This window comes from Nycticebus coucang, chromosome 4 (genome assembly GCF_027406575.1).
Source record: "Nycticebus coucang isolate mNycCou1 chromosome 4, mNycCou1.pri, whole genome shotgun sequence".
NCBI lineage: Eukaryota > Metazoa > Chordata > Mammalia > Primates > Lorisidae > Nycticebus > Nycticebus coucang.
The window spans coordinates 140419141-140437868 of record NC_069783.1 but is presented as its reverse complement, the minus strand read 5'-3'; the positions used below and the strand labels follow the sequence as shown (position 1 = coordinate 140437868).

The 18728-nt window shown below is 42.3% G+C and overlaps 1 protein-coding gene across 12 annotated transcripts in view; it reads left to right on the top strand.

The window, feature by feature from the left end:
* The first annotated feature begins 323 nt into the window (after window positions 1–323).
* The window catches only part of MTMR3 (myotubularin related protein 3), a 161935-nt gene continuing 143530 nt past the window's right edge, over window positions 324–18728 (top strand). For 11 of the 12 annotated variants that reach the window (XM_053587999.1, XM_053587994.1, XM_053587998.1 and 8 more), the window contains exon 1: window positions 12365–12580. The gene's annotated coding sequence lies outside the window, so the exon portion shown is untranslated. Of the gene's footprint in view, window positions 453–12364; window positions 12581–18728 lie in introns of those variants that run through there. The other variant, XM_053587992.1, reaches the window with a different exon arrangement.

Sequence of the window (18728 nt, the reverse complement as noted above, 5' to 3'; positions counted from 1 at the left end):
CTGAACAGCACTTAGTAAGAGACAGCTGTTATTGGAACAGCTACTATTGGAACTGTTGTTTCAGAAATGGTCCTTAACTGTGAACTTGGTTTCTCTCTACCTAAGTTCCTTGCTTGGTGCCCACTTGGTGGGGGCAGAGTGTCCTAGCAAGCACTTGGAAGTTCTGGGCAGAAGAAAGGAGGAGTTATTTTCAGTGGTTTCTGATTCTATTTGTAGCTGGTGAGTTGGCCCAGGTTACAGGGAAGCTTTGGGCAAAGCAAGCTGGGCACTGAGAGGGGTGTGTTGTCTTACATTGGGGAGACGAGGAAAAGGAGAGAAAGGAAACAGAGAACAAATGGAGAAGAAAAGGAAGGAAGGCACTTGTACCCCCCCCCATAGCTTTCTAACCTCTTCTTGCCAGTTTCATCTTCTGTGCCATTGCTAGAGGAATTTGGATACCTGAATTTTTAAAGGTGGGTTTTGTTTGTAATATGAAGTGATCCATTAATCCGTTTAACAGTGTTCCTATGCTAATAGCATTGATTTTCTCAGACTGAAATGGGACTTGTATCCCCAGCAGAATTTGGGGGTATTTGTTATGGTGGGTGTAGTTGCTAAACCATCAGACACCTAAGTAATTTTTCAAAAAAATGAGGAAGCAATCTCATTTCCCTGTTGGACACTGGGGCAGAACCTCCTGACTTCCTCCCCAATAGCCACCCTTTCTGTGTGGCTGAATAGGTTGTTTAACCTCTCTGGGCCTCAGTTTCCTCATTTATGAAGTGGAGCAGAGGTGCCAGGGAGATGTGTTTGGTGCTCTTGAGTCCTTTCCAGCTGCGATTCTGCAATTCCATATCACAATAATCATCAAGGTGAGGCTGATCCTTTAATCAGAGGATGGATGGTTGGTAGGGAGAGGAGTCTCCAGAGAAAGGATGATATCCTACTGTGTGATTTTTCTGGCCGAGAAAACTGAAGCCTTGAGGGTGGGGTCAGAGCAGGCAGGAGTCAGTGGCTCAGCTGGGTCAGTAATACAGACCTTTCCTGACACAAGACTGCAGGGTACCTCCCTCTGGGAGCATGATGGGCACCACATCTACTGAGTGCTACTGTACAAATATTATGTTATTTAACCCCTATGATAATCCACTTTCCAGATGAAGGTCATCCATACAGTAAGGAATGGTGGCAAGTTTACCTGATTCAAAAGCTCAAAGTCTGGTCATTTGGGTACTATCTTCATGCATTTTTTTTTTTGAGGCAGAGTTTCACTATGTTGCCCTCAGTAGAGTGCCATGGCGTCACAGGTCAAAGAAACTTTGGCTTAAGTGATTCTCTTGCCTCAGTTTCCCAAGTAGCTGGGACTACAGGTGCCCACCACAATGCCCGGCTATTTTTTGGTTGCAGTTGTCATTGTTGTTTAGCAGACCCAGGCCGAGCTCGAATCTGCCAGCCTTGGTGTATGTGGCTGGTGCCCTACTTGCTGAGCTACAGGTGCAGAGCCATCCTCATGGATTTTTGACATATTTTGCTTTATATTAGTATTTATTTCATATTTTTCTTTAAATTCTTTTTTTTATTTGGTTTGATATATTTTTTAGTGACAGAATCTTGCTCAGTCACCTAGTCTGGAGTGTAGTGGAATCATCATAACTCACTGTAACCTCAAAACTCCTGGGCTCAAGTGATCCTTCCGCCTCAGCCTCCTGAATAGCTGGGACTATAGGTGTATGCCATCATTCCCAACTAATTAAAAAAAACAAATTTTTGTAGAAATGACTTCTCATTTTGTTGCCCAGGCTGGTCTTGAACTCCTGGTTTCAAGCCATCTTCCCATTTTGGCCTCCTAAAGTACTGGAATTATAGGCATGAGCCCCTGTTCCTGGTCTATCATTTTATATAAATTTAGTCTCATCCTAAGAAAAGGTATCTGTGACATTAAGTTTGATCTACATTTTTCTAAATATATATTAAATATAACTAAATAAAAAATCCATGTACTCAGAAAAAATGTCTTTGCTGTTGAAAAATACCAAAGAATCCTCCATATCAGTGGCTTCCAAACTAGTTGGTTTCTCAAAAATTGAGGACACTAAAGAGCTTTTGTTGGTTGGGTGCAGTGGCTCATGCCTATAATCCTAGCACTCTAGGAGGCTGAGGCAGGTAGATTGCCTGAGCTCAGGAGTTTGAGACCCCCCTGAACAAGAGTGAGACTCCATCTCTAATAAAATAGAAAAACCAATCGGTTGTGGTGGTGGGTACCTATAGTCCCAGCTACTGGGAAGGCTGAGGCAAGAGGATTGTTTGAGCCCAGGAATTTAAGGTTGCTGTAAGCTATGACGCCACAGCATCCTACCCAGGGTGACAGAGTGAGACTCTGTCTCAAAAAAAAAAAAGAGCTTTTGTTTATATAGGTTATATCAGTGGATATTTACCTTTGTAGAAATTAAAACTAGAAAATACTGTGTTTATTTATGTATTTATTTTGAGACAGAGTCTCACTGTCACTCTTGGTAAAGTGCTGTGGTGTCACAGGTCACAGCAACCTCAAACTCTTGGGCTGAAGCAATTCTCTTGCCTCAGCCTCCCAAGTAGCTGGGACTACAGGTTCCACCGCAACGCCCGGCTATTTTTTTGTTGTAGTTGTTTAGCTGGCCCGGGCTGGGTTCGAACCAGCCACCCTCAGTGTATGTGGCTGGTGCCATTACCACTGTGCTACAGGTGCCGTGCTGTTATTTATTAATTTATAAATATTTTTTCTTTTATAAATTTTTTTAGATTACTATTCCCCACCCTCCAACCCCTTTTTTTTAGAGACAGGGTCATGCTTTGTCACCCAGACTGGAGTGCAGTGGCTTGATCATAGCTCACTGCTGCCTCAGATTCCTAGGCTCAAGAAATCCTCCTGCCTCAGCTTCTGGAGTAGCTGGAATATGGGCACTCACCACTGTTACGGTGTGAGCTAGCAAACGTGTGTTTTGAGAAAGATTTATCTGGATAAGATTGGGCTAGAAGAAGTTTATTTACTTTTTCCTGTGTGTGTGTGTGTGTGTGTGTGTGTGTGTGTGTGAAGGCCAACATGATGAAAGAGAGGGAGATAGTGTTGGTAGAGAGAATCAGGTACTTTGGCTTTTTATTTAGGGGATGAAAAAAGTTTATGGCTGTAGCCAAAGTAACAGGGAACAGTGAAATTGCTGCATCCACAGGCAGATAACAGAAGTTGGGGCAGGATGTTTAAGTTCAAGACTTGGCTCCCTCCTTGGAGAAGGGATTATCACAGGAGATAATACTCTGCCCTAGAGATATGGCTGAGCCCTGAAGTTTGTTCACCAGTGACTCTGTAAAAGCAGATTCTCAAAAGCAATTCTGAAGAGAAAGATTTACATCTCTTTTCTGTCTGTTCAGCTTATTTCAGAAGTTGTGCAAAATAGAACTCCCACACAGGGTGCCTGTTATTGAGAGAATTCATAGGATAGAAGCGATTATAGCCTATCTTTAAGTGTTACTAGGAAATTACAGAATTAGGTATTTCTTATTATTTTCTGCAAGTATGCCCTTTCAATCACCACATCTGGCTAATTTTAAACATATATTTTTTTTTGTAGAGATAGAGTCTCACTGTATTGCCTACACTGGTCCTAAACTCCAGGTCTCAAGGGATCCTCTTGCCTCAGCCTCCCAAAGTGCTGGAATTATAGGCATGAGCTACCGCAACTGGCCAGCATACTATTTTTTAATTAACTGCTTGACACATTTCTATAATATATTTTCCCCATGATATTATGAATGTTCTTTGAATATCTTTTCATATGATGATTTGGTGGTAGTATTTTTTTCCTTTTTTTAGTTGACAAGTAAAGAGTGTATATATTTAGGGCATAAAACATGATGATACATTGTATAATAGCTAAATCAAACTGTTTATGCATTACCTTAAATGCATACTTACAATATTTAGTGGTCAAAACCCTTAAAAATCTATTCTATTAGAAATATCAAGTATGCAATAGATTGTTTATTATTAACTGTAGTCACAATGATGTACATCTCTTGGACTTATTTCTCTTGTCAAACTGATATTTTGTGTCCTTTTATCAGCAGCTCTCCAATTCTCTGACTCCCCAGTCCTTGGGAACTACTATTTTTCTCTGTTTCCATGACTTCTATTTTTTTTCACATTCCACATATAAGAGAGATCGTTTTGCTATTTGTTTTTCTGTGCCTGGCTGATTTCACTCAGCATAATGTCCTCTAGGTTCATCTATATCATCTCAAATAAGAAGATCTCCATTTTAAGGCTTAATAGTATTCCATTATGTATACTTGTGTATATATACCACATTTTCTTTATCCATTCCTCCATTGATGGGACACTTAGATTGATTCCATATCTTGACTATTGTGAATAATGCTTCAATGAAGATGGAATACTGATTTCATTTCCTTTGGCTGTATACTTAGTAGTAGGATTGCTAGATAATATGGTAGTTGTATTATTTTGTTTATTTATTTTTGAGATATGGTCTCCCTCTGTCTCCCAGGCTGGAGTGCAGTGGTTCAATCATAGCTCACTGCAGCCTCCAATTCCCAGGCTCAAGTGATCCTTCCAGTTTAGCCTCCCGAGTAGCTGAAACTTTAGGCATGAGCCAGAGAGCCTGGTTTCGTTGCAGTTTTAATTTTAATTTCCCTGATAATTAGTGATGTTGAGCATTTTCTAATAAACGTGTTGGCCATTTGTATGTCTTCTTTTAAGAAATGTCCATTCAGGTCCTTTGTCCATTTTTCAACAGGATCATACAAAAAAAAAAAACAAAAACCTCGCAACAATAAAAATAGCCGGGCATTGTGGCGGGCCCCTATAGTCCCAGCTGCTCGGGAGGCTGAGGCAGGAGAATCGAGTAAGCCCAAGAGTTAGAGGTTGCTGTGAGCCGTGTGACGCCACGGCTCTCTACCTGAGGGCGGTACAGTGAGACTCTGTCTCTACAAAAACAAAAACAAAAAAAAACCTCGCAACAGGATCATTGATTTGCTTACTAGAGAGTTGTTTGAGTTCCTCATGCATTTTGTATATTAACTCCTTATCAGATGTGTTGTTTGCAAATATAGTCTCCCATTCTGTACGTTATCTCTTCATGGGCAAAAGCCTTTTAGAAGCAGCATATTCTAACATAATATGACATAACCCCATTTGTGTATTTTTGCTTTCGTTGCTTGTGCTTTTGGGTGATGTCTAAAAAAATCATTTTCCAGACCAATATTATGGAGATTTTACCCTGTTTCTTAGTTTCAGGTCTTATGTTTAAGTCATAACTCTGTTGTGAGCTGATTTTTGAATATGGTATAAAATAATGGTCTAATTTTCTGCATGTGGATATCTAATTTTCCCAGCACCTTTTTTTGATGAGACTGTCCTTTCACTATTGTGTTCATGGGATCTTTGGTGAAAATCAACTGACTATAAATGTGTGAATTTACTAGCGGGCTCTCTGTTTCATTGTTCTAGGTATCTGTTTTTATGTCAGTGTCATGCTATTTTGATTATTATAGCTTTATAGTAGATTTTGAAATCTGGTAGTGTGACGCTTCTGGTTTGGTTCTTTTTACTCAAGATTTCTTTGAATATTTGGGATATTTTGTAGTTTCATGTGTATTGGATATCTTTAGTCTGTGAAAACTGTCATTGGAATTAAGATAACATTGAATCTGTAGATTGCTTTTAGTAGTATGGATACTTAACAATATTAATTTTTCCAATCTATGAGCCAGGAATATCTTTCAACTTATTTGTCTTCAATTTCTTTCATGAATGTTTGATAATTTTTAGTGTACAGATTTTCTACCTGGTTAAATTTATTCCTAAGTATATTTTTGGAGCTATCATGAATGGGACAGTTTTCTTTCTCTTTTTTTTTTCTTTTTTATTGTTGGGGATTCATTGAGGGTACAATAAGCCAGGTTACAATGATTGCAATTGTTAGGTAAAGTCCCTCTTGCAATCATGTCTTGCCCCCATAAGGGACAGTTTTCTTGATTTCTTTTTTTGAATAGTTTATTGGTAATAATGCATTGGTCACATGGAAAATACTGGTATACTGGGTTATGTCCCTCTTCTGAATGTTGGCATGTTTGTGAAGCTGTCAAGCTTATGGTGGGACACTCAAATTTTCCAAAATTATCATTAAGCTCAAATTTAATCAGTAACAAACACTATCAGCTATTTCACTTGGAGTGACAAATTCACTTCACATATTTTTGAGAAGACATATAAAATACCCAAATATGAATAACTATAGTTTGTGTGTTAGCCATTTTTTCAAGTAAAAATAGTATTTCCTGCCATGCATGGTGGCTCATGCTTCTAATCTTCATCGATTTGAGAGGCGAAGGCGGGAGGCTGTCTTGAGACTGGGAGTTCAAAACCAGACAGGGCAACATAGCAAGACCCTGTTTCCACAAAAAATAAAATTAGCTGGATGTGGTGGCATGTGCCTGTAGTGCTAGCTATTCAGGAGACTGACGTGGGAGGATTGTGTGAGCCCAGGAATTTGAGGGTACACCGCGCTATGAATGTGCCACTGTACTCTAGCCTGGGCAACAGAGTGAGACCCTGTCTCTAAAATAATAAATAAACAAATAAGTAAAATGCTTAATTTTATGTAATATGAATTTCATCTCAACTTAAAAAGTGAAAAAAGGGCCTTATGTGTATAGGCAGTTACAAATATCTGACTGATGTACAACTCCCACTTATGAATGGAGGCTATTACGGGTAATAGGTAAATGTATCTTTCCAACTTACATACAAATTCATCTTAAGAATAAACCTATGGAATCTATCCTGTTTGTAACCCAGGAATTGCCTATAATTTCCTTTCCATCACCAATAATAATAAAAAGACTTATATTCAGGGCGGCGCCTGTGGCTCAGTTGGTAGGGCGCCGGCCCCATATACCGAGGGTGGCGGGTTCAAACCCGGCCCCTGCCAAACTGCAACCAAAAAATAGCTGGGCGTTGTGGCGGGCGCCTGTAGTCCCAGCTAATCGGGAGGCTGAGGCAAGAGAATCCCTTAAGCCCAGGAGTTGGAGATTGCTGTGAGCTGTGTGATGCCACGGCACTCTACCAAGGGCCATAGAGTGAGACTCTGTCTCTACAAAAAAAAAAAAAAAAAGACTTATATTCAAATGTCTAGATTTAATAAAATCCCTTTTTTTTTTTTTTTTTTTTTACTGCTTCATCAAATACATTCTCAAGTGAAATTGGCATTTTGTTTACTACCAGTGTATGTTGGTGAAGATTACATGACTATGAGCACATATTGTCCTACTGCCTTGATTTGGGACAAAGTGCTGGTAATTTTACCACCACTACTTTTGCACTGTTAGCACAAATGTCAACCCAGTAAAAAAAGTAAATAATTTTTTTCTTTCAGACAAGTTTTTGCTCTGTTGCCTGAGCTAGACTACAGTGGCACCATCATATCTCAACCACAAATTTCTAAGCTCAAATGATTATCCTGCCTCAGCTTCCCCAGCATCTAAAACTATAGGTACATGCCACCACACTTGGATAATTTTTCTATTTTTTGAATAAAGGCAGGGTCTTGCTATGTTGCTCACCTAGTCCTGAACTCCTGGACTCAATTGATCCTCCCACCTTGGCCTCCTAAATTATTAGAATTATAGACACGAGCCACTGTGTCTGGCAAAAAAGGCACATAATTTCTTTCTTTCTTTCTTTTTTTTTTGTAGAGGCAGAGTCTCACTGTACTGCCCTCGAGTAGAGCGCCGTGGCGTCACACGGCTCACAGCAACCTCTAACTCTTGGGCTTACGCGATTCTCTTGCCTCAGCCTCCCGAGCAGCTGGGACTACGGGCGCCCGCCACAATGCCCAGACATTTTTTTTGTTGTTGCAGTTTGGCCGGGGCTGGGTTTGAACCCGCCACCCTCGGCATATGGGGCCGGCGCCCTACTCACTGAGCCACAGGCGCCGCCCAAAAGGCACATAATTTCTTAGTATTATTATGAAAATAATTTTGGCCTCAATAGAAACTTGAAACAGTCTCAAGTTCCCTCAGGGACCTCTGGACCATGGTCTGACAACTACCGCTCTACTCTGAATTGGAGTTGAAATGACTACCCCACAACAAGGGTACAGCGTGGTGTCTGGAAAATTCTGGGAAATTTTGAATCACAGAAACATGATTCAATTTTAGTTTCTGACCCTAGGCAAATTGTTTTTCAAAGTCTGAAAGCCAGAGTTACTGCTGCCTGCTAGCTGAATTGGGATATGAAGGCAATGCTGAAGCATTGTGAGAGTTTGGGGCTAATCCATGCAAAGCATTCACTGAAATGAATGACTTTTATAAGTAAGCAGCAGGACCTAGTGTTGAGAAGTCTGCATTTTGGGGGCCTGAGAGACTCCTACCTTCCAGGGACCCTACATTATTTTGGGAATTCGCCATTCTTTATCAGTCATCTTAAGCTATTTCCAAGAGTCTCTGGGCAGCTTTCTATCTATCTAATGCTCCTTCTGAGAGTCTCTGGGCAGCTGGCATAATATTTTCAGCTTTGACGATAGCATGGGGAGTAGGTAAAGCTGAAAGGACAGCAGGAAAAAGAGTGGAAGGCCAGGCTGGGAGAGGTGGCCCCTCACATGAGAAACAGGGGCCACCTGTTTGTGAGAAGCCCTCATTGAGCTTTGATTGGTTTTCCTTCTCTTCCTTTGACTCACTGCACAAAGTTAGGGCATCCTGTCCATTAATTTGGCTTTTCATAGGATACAAAGTGTTTTCAAACCCATTATCTCAAAAAACCCTTACACACTTCTGTAAGGTATAAGCAGAGTACTGATTACAACCTCACAGAGCCATGAGGAAATTGAGGCATAGGAAAGGAAAATGAGCATCAAGTATGTGGAACCATCAAGATTCAAATGTAAAGACTCAGAGCAGCTTTTTTTCCATTTGTTTCCTTATGCCCTTCTCCTTGAGGTGAATATTCAAGGCCATGCACCAGTTTTCTCTTTCTTACAATTTTTTTTTCTCAGTTTTTTGGCCAGGGCTGAGTTTGAACCCACCATCTCCGGCACAAGGGGCTGGCTCCCTACTTCTTTGAGCCATAGGCACCACCCAATTTTTTTTTTTTTTTTTTTGAGACAGTGTCTCACTCTGTCACCCTGATAGAGTGCTGTGGCATCAACATGGCCACAGCAACGTTAAACTCTTGGGCTGAAGGATCCTTCTTCCTCAGCCTCCTTAGTAGCTGGGACTATAGGCACCTGCCAGAACACCTTAATAGTTTTTTCTATGTTTAGTAGAGATGGGATCTCACTGTTGCTAAGGCTGGTCTCAAACTCCTGAACTCAAGGGATCCACCTGCTTTGGGTTTCCAGAGTACTAGGATTACAGGCATGAGCCACCATGTCCATCCCTAACTTAGAAATATTAATAATTTTCTAAAGTCTATCTTAAAGGTAGGGCAGGTGGGCAACAGTGGAGATGAAAGCAATAGTATGAAATTTACAAGAATGTACTTGGAGTCAAATCATGTGGTTTCAAATTCCTACATTACTTTTCTTCATGGGCAAAATGGAAGAGAGTCCCAATACCTGCTCATAAGATTGCTAGGAAGATTACATTAGATATACATATATAGAGAGAGCTCACATTCTGTATACAATCAAAAGGTTTAATCCAGCTAGATGCATTGTCCCATAGTTGTAATCTCAGCTACTTGAGAGGCTGAGGTAAGAGGATCAATCACTCAAGCCCAGTATCAGACTATAGGCCTGTGCATAACCCCTGCACTCTAGCCTGGGCAACATAGTCTCCATCTGTCTACAAAATGAGAAAAAAAGGTTCTTTCAATCCATCCAGGCTAGCTATTATGAGAGCAAGGAGGGGCAAATTGTATTATTTCAGGGGCATAGAGAAATTCCTTCCACATCCTGCTGGTTGAGGATTTAATCGAAGATTGTGTACCTTAGGTTAAAAGGCAAGCATCCTGATATTCTGTCTAAAAAAGATCAAAGTGATACATCAACTCTTTCAGTCTCTCAATGCGGATTCCCAGGGAATTGCGGGATTGGCTGAGTATATATTGACTGCCTATTGGCTGAACTCTTTGCCCTGAGCTATCTCATTGGGAACTAGCTAGCTTCCAGGTATGCTGTACCAGATTCAGGTCCAATCATGGGCCACCACGTATGAAAATCCATTCTTGGGGGCGGCGCCTGTGGCTCAAGGAGTAGGGCGCCGGTCCCATATGCCGGAGGTGGCAGGTTCAAAACCTAGCCCCGGCCAAAAAAGAAAATCCATTCTTGGGTCTTTCCCGGCACAGAGAAGGGTGGGTAAGGTAATTTTTGCTCAGAGAGGACTGGTGGATGGAAGGAACCTCAGTTTTTAGGACAATGGGAAAAACAAGTTGGAAAGCTGTTTAATAAAATTTTTAACTTTCATTTTTTAATTTAAGTTATTCATCTATGTATTTACTGTTTCTTTTCCAATTATATATAAGCTATAATCATATAATGGAAAGGAAAATCCAGGACAGCAACATGTAAAGGTGCAAAGTTGAGGCAGGAACAGACCGAGGGCCATCAAGAAGCTGCTATTGAATTTCATTGGCTGGGTTTTCTGTAAACCAAAGGCAAAAGAGAGACACAATCAGCCTTACGAAACTAGTTATCAGGTTTGGGGCTTGTAGCTCAGTGAGTAGGGCACCCGCCACATACACTGAGGCTGGTGGGTTTGGGCCCAGTTGGGACCTGCTAAACAACCATAACTGCAACCAAAAATAGCCGGGGGTTGTGGCCGGTGCCTGTAGTCCCAGTTACTGCGGAGGCTAAGGCAAGAGAATTGCTTAAGCCCAAGAATTTGAGGTTGCTGTGAGCTGTGACACCACTGCAAGCCACCGAGACTCAGTCTCAAAAAAAAAAAACAACACAAAAAAACAAAAGACGAAGTATCAGAAAGGAGGAGGTGCGCCAGTTTCTCTGTGAGTGGAGCAAAGGCTTTCCTAAGTGACTGGGCTATGCATTGAGCAGTCTAACCTAGTGGGTGAGGGCATGAATTTTTTTTTTTTTTGTTGTTGTTAGTAGGTTTGAGTTTGAATTTTGTTTTGATATGTACAGTTTATTTTGGGCTTCACTTTCTTCATCTGTAACATGGAGATAACAGCTACCTAATATAGTTGTGAAGATTCAATTAGATGGGTCGTATAAATAAATGTCAGCTATTGGTCACTTAATCAAGAAATTTGACTGCCTACCACTTCTCCTGCCCGGTTCTAGTGCTGGGGAAGTAGTGATGAAGGGGACAAACAAAATCCTTATCTTCAAGTAGCTTTTACGTTCATTGGTGTCAAGAGATAATCATTAAAAACAAATAATTTCAGGAGGTGTTATGGAAAAAACTTAACAAATGCAGAAGTTATTTCTTTCTTTCTTTTTTTTTTTTTTTTGTAGAGACAGAGTCTCACTTTTATGGCCCTCGGTAGAGTGCCATGGCATCACACAGCTCACAGCAACCTCCAACTCCTGGGCTTAAGCAATTCTCTTGCCTCAGCCTCCCAAGGAGCTGGGACTACAGGCGCCCACCACAACGCCCAGCTATTTTTTTGTTGCAGTTCAGCCGGGGCCGGGTTTGAACCCACCACCCTCGGTATAGGGGGCCGGCGCCTTACTGACTGAGCCACAGGCGCCACAAACTTAGTTCTTTCAGTTAAACTTTTGATTATGTGCTGAGGTTGAAACAGTTTGAAATTGTGTTCAGAGTACCAAGTTGGACAATTAAGTTCGTAAACTCATCCTAGAAAAAGTACTGCATACCTCAGTGGTGAAAATCACCAAGGTCACCTTCGAAGTACTCCTTTGGTAAGCTTTGCACCATCGCCAGCACCTAGCCCACCTTTCAAATCTACTGTTTCTAGGATGAGTTCGAAAACTTGTCCAACCTCGTATAATCTTTAGCACACTCTATTTACATGTCTTGTATTAAATTAGTTTTATCCTGAGCACAAACGCAGATGAAAGATACCACTATTACTCTATTTTCCGAGTAAACAGAGTGAACCATGTTTTGCCCAGGGTTAGAGAGCTTGGAAAAGATGCCTCCTAAAAATCTGTAGGATCACTTTTGGGTTTCTTCTTTCTGATAATTTTGTAACCCTTCTTCCTCCACGCATCTTCCATCTAGTCCTTCTTCCTCGGCTGTGGGGTTACACCGTGGGCCTCTCCGGTGCAGAGGGCGTTGGGCTGGTTTGCACCCCGGTCCTCCTCCTGGGGCGTGACTAGCCGCCTAGGCCCCGCCCCCATCAACTCGCAGCGGGCCACCCCCTTTTTCGTGACCGCCTGCTGAGCGCCCGAGCGTGTGCGCGTGCGTCCCCGCTCGAGGCCCAGCTCGGCGTCGGGAGCCCGCTCTGTGTGGCCGCTGCCGCCATGTTGTTGTGGTTGTGAGAAGGCGGCAGCGGCAACAGAGGAGCAGCCGGATAAGACAGTTCAGCGGCCTAGGCGCTGCCCCCCCCCGCCGGCCCTGGCTGGGAGCCTCCGTGGGGTGGCAGAGGAGGCCGCGCGTTGTAGGCCTCGCCATGACCTGCCGCCCGGTAAGAAGCCCACCCCCACCGGTCTCCTTGGGGGTGTGAGGAGGAGTTAAGAGGGGGGCCGGCCTTAACCCCGGAGCGTTGGCTGTCACTGTCTGGGGAGGCAGCGGCTTGTGGGGGGCTGGGGACAGCGTGCAGGGCCTGGGTAGGGTTGTCCCGGTGGCCGCACCACCGCCAGGGGGAGGCGCGGGAGTGGGAGCGCAGAGGTTGGGCTCGGCCGGACCCTGAGCGCGGGGGAGGCGGGGTCCTGGGCGCTGGCGGCCTTCTCAGATGTGTTGGGGACAGGCTAGAGGGGCTAAGGGCGTGGGGCGCTGTGCCCGGAGCCTCTGGAGAAATGTCCGCTGAGCTCTGGGAGGTGGGTGTGTGCCCTTACGCCCCGTCGGGTCGTAGGGGTCTACGGTGTTCAGAGGCCAGAGGTCGAGAGCCATTGAAGCCCTGGGGCGAGCGGCGTTGGCTTGGCCTTGTGGGAAGGAGGAGTGGCCGACTGACTGCAGCAGGGCATCCTTCTGACCTCGTAGTTCTTGGGTGGGAAGGATGGTCCGGGGGCGGTCGAGGGAGCTCTGGGAACACTGGTAAAACAGCTCCGCAAAAGATTACATTGTTATTTCTCGGGTAGAAATTTTGCTTGATGTATTGCATCTCAGGACGCATAAAATGATATTGTTGGCTGTACTTTGGGCTGGAAAACTTATCTCAAAATTACGTGGTAGATTTTACGGCCACTTTGGAGTCTGATAATCTCACTTTGTGTGAGTTTGCGTGTGGGCTACTGTTGGTGTCTGTTCCAGACCCAGGCCTAAATTATTCTATATCTTGACATCTACTTTGTTAAGTTGGGTCTATTTTTTCACAACTGTCACACACAAAACAGGGTACATAGTCTTCTAGTTAGTTTCTCATAATGTGAGCTATTTGTCAGAGGCCTGGGTTGAATTACAGGAGATGTGAAAGGTTTGTGATTTATCCATGGAGAGGTGGCACAGACCTGTTTCAGTTGGAAAAGAGACATTGATGGCCTCAAGGAAGTCTTTGATTCTGAGGCCTATGACTTGGTAGAAGAGTTTACAAATGACACTATTTGAATGAACTCATAGGGTGTTTATGTAGGCATTTTTCAGCTCTGATTGCCTCCTTCACTTTCAGGTGACCCAGAGCAGTTCAAGTGACCAGTGAAGTGGTGCAGCCCCACTTGTAGTTAGTGGCAAGCATAGGAGAATCAGCCCAGGCTGTATTCTTTAGTCAGTGGTTACCTAGTTATTTGTGTACAAGCCATTAGGAACACACTTGATAAAATTAGATGCTGCTTAACCAGAGATACACTGCATCCAGAGATATATTGAGGAATCCAGAGGAAAGAACTGGAGAGGCTGCTTCTGGCTCACGAGGGGTTCATCAAAAATGCTTCCCAACATGCTAATGTCATGGCTGCTCCTAAACTATATGACTCAGATTTCTAGTAAAATGGAGAGTAGTATGGGTGTGTTGACAATCATTTGAGACTGAGCTTGTGAACCAGGAAGATTTACTGTGAATTGTGAAAAGTTCTTGCAATTTTTCCCTAGGCCATGAGAAGTGGTAAATTCAATATAAAAATCTGCCATAGCTCTGGTTAACACCTTCACACCTTCTTTGGTAAAGTGGAATGCTGAGTTATCAGAGGAAATATTCATGTTTCAGAGGGGGTATGGTGAGGGTTGTTATAGTTATGGAAGGTAGTGAAAGAGTTTGGTAAATATCTTGCCAAATCATACAGTATTTTAGAGAAGTGCATTTAGCTGTCCATTGTGAGAGCCAGAGGCCATGTCTGTTTGATCTGTGGTGTTCCCAGTACAGTTCTCGGCATACTCTATGGTTTCATATTTTTTGAGTAAATGGATAGTATTGATATGAGAAAAAAAGTTATTGGTTGTAGTTATTAAAATCTACTTGATATTTTGCATTGAGTTAAAGAGGCACATTTGGAACTTTTGAGATTCCTTTAAGAGATTCTTCTAAAGACTGTCAGTAAGGGTGGGCTAGCACCCTGGGAGGCTGAGGTGGGAAGATTGCTTGAGCTTGGGTGTTTGAGACTAGCCTGAGCAAGAGTGAGACCCTGTTTCTATAAAAATAGAAAAAGTTAGCTGGACCTTTTTGTGGGTACCTGTAGTCCCATCTTGGGAGGCTGAGAGTTTAGCTTGAGCCTAAGAGGTTGCTGTGAGCTATGATGATGCCATGGCACCTACTACAACGCCTGGCTAATTTTTCTATTTTTAGTAGAGACAACAGGGTCTCATTCTTGCTTAGGCTGGTCTCCAAATCCTGAGCTCAAGCAACCTGCCTGTCGTGGCCTCTGAGAGTGCTAGGATTACAGGCGTGAGCCACCGAGTTTGGCCAAGGTATCTTAAGTTTTTAGATGTTAGTGTCTTTTTTTTAAGAGCACATTCAATAAAAAAAGTGTAGAGTACTGGGAAGTTCTGAATTGTCAGATTGTGATTCCATCTGTGTCATTAATTGGTATTGGGAATGTCACTTAGCTTCTCTAGGGTTCAAGGACTTCAGGTAGCTTCTCTAACTTGATCCTGCAAATCTTTAGCAATTTCTAATTATGTTATTTGGTATTTATCTCATAGAGGTAGATGAACTTTTTAGTTCAAAAGATACAAACAACGTTCTGTCTTCAGTTCTGCTTTTAGGTTATAGATTTTAGATGTTCAAAAGTGCTCTGGAAATGAATGTATGTTGTAAGTATTATGTAGAACAACATGCTTATGCTGTTGTAATTTACTTAGTGTTGAAATCAAATTGAGTTTCATATAGGGAACTTCGTATTCGTAATTTAGTGTGAAGCCACAAGACTAATAAGGGTTTGGGGGAACTTTGTGCAATTTATGTGGTTAGTTGTTTTTGATAGACTACCCAATTTTGTAATTTTTTTATGGTGAATTTATAATTTTATCAGCGAAACATTGATTTAAGACAAAGTATGAGATCAAATTCATACTGGGTTGAACTAGGACTCCTAGTAATTTTAGAGGCTACCAAAGTTATTAACATGTCACTGTTATTTATTTATTTTTGAGACCAAGTTCTCAGATCTCTGCCTCCCGAGTAGCTGGGACTACTGGTGTACCACACTTAGCTAATCTTTCTATTTTTGGTAGAGACCTGGTCTTACTATGTTGCTCAGGCTAGTCTCATACTCCTGACTTCAAGTGGTCCTCCAGTTGTGGCCTCCCAGAGCGCAAGGATTGTAGGCATGAGCCCCCGGCTAGCTATTTTTAATCTTACGATAGCTGCACCGGTATCATCCTTTCATCTTCACTTTTTTAAAAAACATTTTTACGGTAGCCTTCTATTTTTTACAACTTGTTATGCCATGAATTCATAGGGAATAGGTTACAGCAGGTCAGGGTCCTTTCCATTGGCTGTCACAGAACATGCCACGCCTATTTGTCTACTTTGCCACGGATTTATAAGCACCTTACATCCAGCACCTCACATCCCTTTTCACCTGGATCTTGTGTGCTATGCAGGTACGCCTATCATGTCATGAATTTATCGGGAATAGGTTCCAGCAACTTAGGCTCCTTTCCCTTGGTTCTCACAGAGTGCACTTCTCTGGGTGGAGCAGGCTGGTGCTTCAGCTGAACCTAGGTACCTTTCTCTTTGGCTTCCTTTTTCTGATCATTTTCCTTCATGCATTTCAGGAAGCTATCTTGGCTCTTAGAGTGCTTAATAATGTGCACAATACGAACATTATTCCTTTTGGCAAGAATCTTGCCCTTGTTTGTTTACAACAGTGCCAATAGTGTGCTGTAGATTCCTCCAGTTTTGCCAAGGTAACATTTGTGTGACATACCTTGTTGAAGAGTACCCATTCCTTTGATGTCTACAGTGTCACCTTTCTTGCAGATCTGCATGTATGTGGCCAAAGGAACAATTTTATGTTTTCGAAAAGGCCTAGAGAACATATATTGGGTGCTTTTCCTCTTTCTTTTTGTGTTTATAGTTATGATGAATTACTGGAAGATGGTGTCTCTGGCTGAAAGGAAGCTTACCTTCACTTTTGTATCTAGAAACTTAATATACCTTTTAACTTTGTAGTTGTATCAGATGTTGAAAATGAAAATTGTAGCAAGAGAGTAGATAGAGTAGTTAGTCTTGGGTTCTAGACTGGATAGTGGGGGGCTGGGAGCAGTGGCTCACACCTGTAAGTAACCCAGCACTCTGGGAGGCCAAGGCAGGTAAATTTCTTTCTTTCTTTTTTTTTTTTTTTGAGACAGCCTCAAGCTGTCGCCATGAGTAGTTGAGCGCTGTGACATCACAGCTCACCGCAATCTCCAACTCCTGGGCCTTGGCCTCCAACTCTTGCCTCAGCCTCCCACGTAGCTGGGACTACCGGTGCCTGCTACAACATCTGGCCATTTTTTGGTTGTAGTTGTCATTGCTGTTTAGTAGGCCCAGGCTGGATTCGAACCTGCCAGCTCTGATGTATGTGGCTGGCACCTTAGCCGCTTGAGCTACAGGCACCCAGCCAGGTAAATTTCTTGAGCTCAGGAGTTGAGACCAGCCCGAGCAAGAACAAGACCCTGTTTCTACTAAAAAAAAAAAAAAAAAGGCAAAAAATCCTAGCCAGGTGTTCTGGCAGGTACCTGTAAGTCCCAGCTACTTGGGAGGCTAAGGCCAAGAGGATTGCTTGAGCCCAAGAGTTTGAGGTTGCTGTGAACTGTGATGATGCTGTGGCATTCTACCCCAGGTGATAGAGTGAAACTCTGTCTTGGAAGAAAAGGACTGGATTGTGTTCTTCATTAGCTCTGTTTCTGGCAAGCCACATAACTCCTCTGAGCTTCAGGTGCCTCCTTAGTAAAGGGAAGAAGAGCCTCTCTGCTTATCTCACTAGGCTGTCGGGGAGGATCAAATGCAATGGTGTATAAGAAAAGCAATCAAAAAATGTAAGAGACTGGTATTAGAATCCTGTTTTTTCTTGAAAGGGTTGACTTGAGGAGCAGTGGTAAACCTGATACACGTTGTCAAGTGCAGAATTTACTAATGTCAATGATAGGGCTGCAGAAAAGGTTTCTGCTTCCATAATCTGCCTGGAGAAACCTTTCAGCATTGCATGCTGTCTGCGAGTAGCAGTAGTCACAGTGCTATGGAGACTTCAGAGGGATCTGGCATGTCTCATGTTTATCTGAGTTCTGTACTTTGGAATAGACTTGCTAGATTTCACCTGTTTTCTTAGGTCGGAACCATGGTAGAAAGGTTAGAGGCTCACAAAGGGGGTAGGAGTAAGGAGCTTAGCACATTCTGTATAAAATTTTAGGGCTGTGTTTTCTAAATAGCAGGTGGCAGTGTCATAGAGAAATGAAGTCAGTGTGGTTATTTAAGAAAGTTAAAGAATATATCAGTGCAATGCATAAGGTAAAAGGAAATATTGATTTGAAAAACTTCTGTTTTCTTTTTTTCTTCTTTTTTTTTTTGGCCGGAGCTGGGTTTGAACCCGCCACATCTGGCATATGGGGCTGGCGCCCTACTCCATTGAGCCACAGGCGCCACCCCTGTTTTCTTTTTAAAAATGTGTTTGTGCATGTGTACTGGGTACTGTAAATGTATTTTTTCTAATAGGTTGTGGTAAAACTTTGAAAGCCATTGTTTAGAGACATAGTACCTGGGCAATGTAGGTAGAACGTCTCTGAGACAGAAAAGCAAAAAACAAACGAAAAATTGAAGAAAATTGTGAAATAGGATTACCCAAAAGTTACTCTGTTAATAGTGAAGTATTTCCTAGCTTTGTTATAAATTGTTGATTTAATGAACAAAGTATAAAAATTTATGCTCATATTAAGTACTCTTTTCCCTTAGGATGGAATACTTGGTAACTACAGAGGTATTATTTTGTTGCCGACTATTACAGAGTATCATCTTGGATATGGCCAGACTTGGATCTATTAAGTGCTCATTTGAGTCTTCACACAATGTTCAGAATGATTCTATTATGAGAGATGGTAGCAAACTTTTCTGATTCCATTCATCTGGGGTTTAAATTTAATTTCTTTAGTAACTAATGCTTTTGTAGTTGCAGAAGAGAAATAGAAATTCATTTGGTTCTGTGCATTATTCATAGAGTAGTAATCTGGGCAAAAATGTAAGGAAATTATAAGTATATTGATAA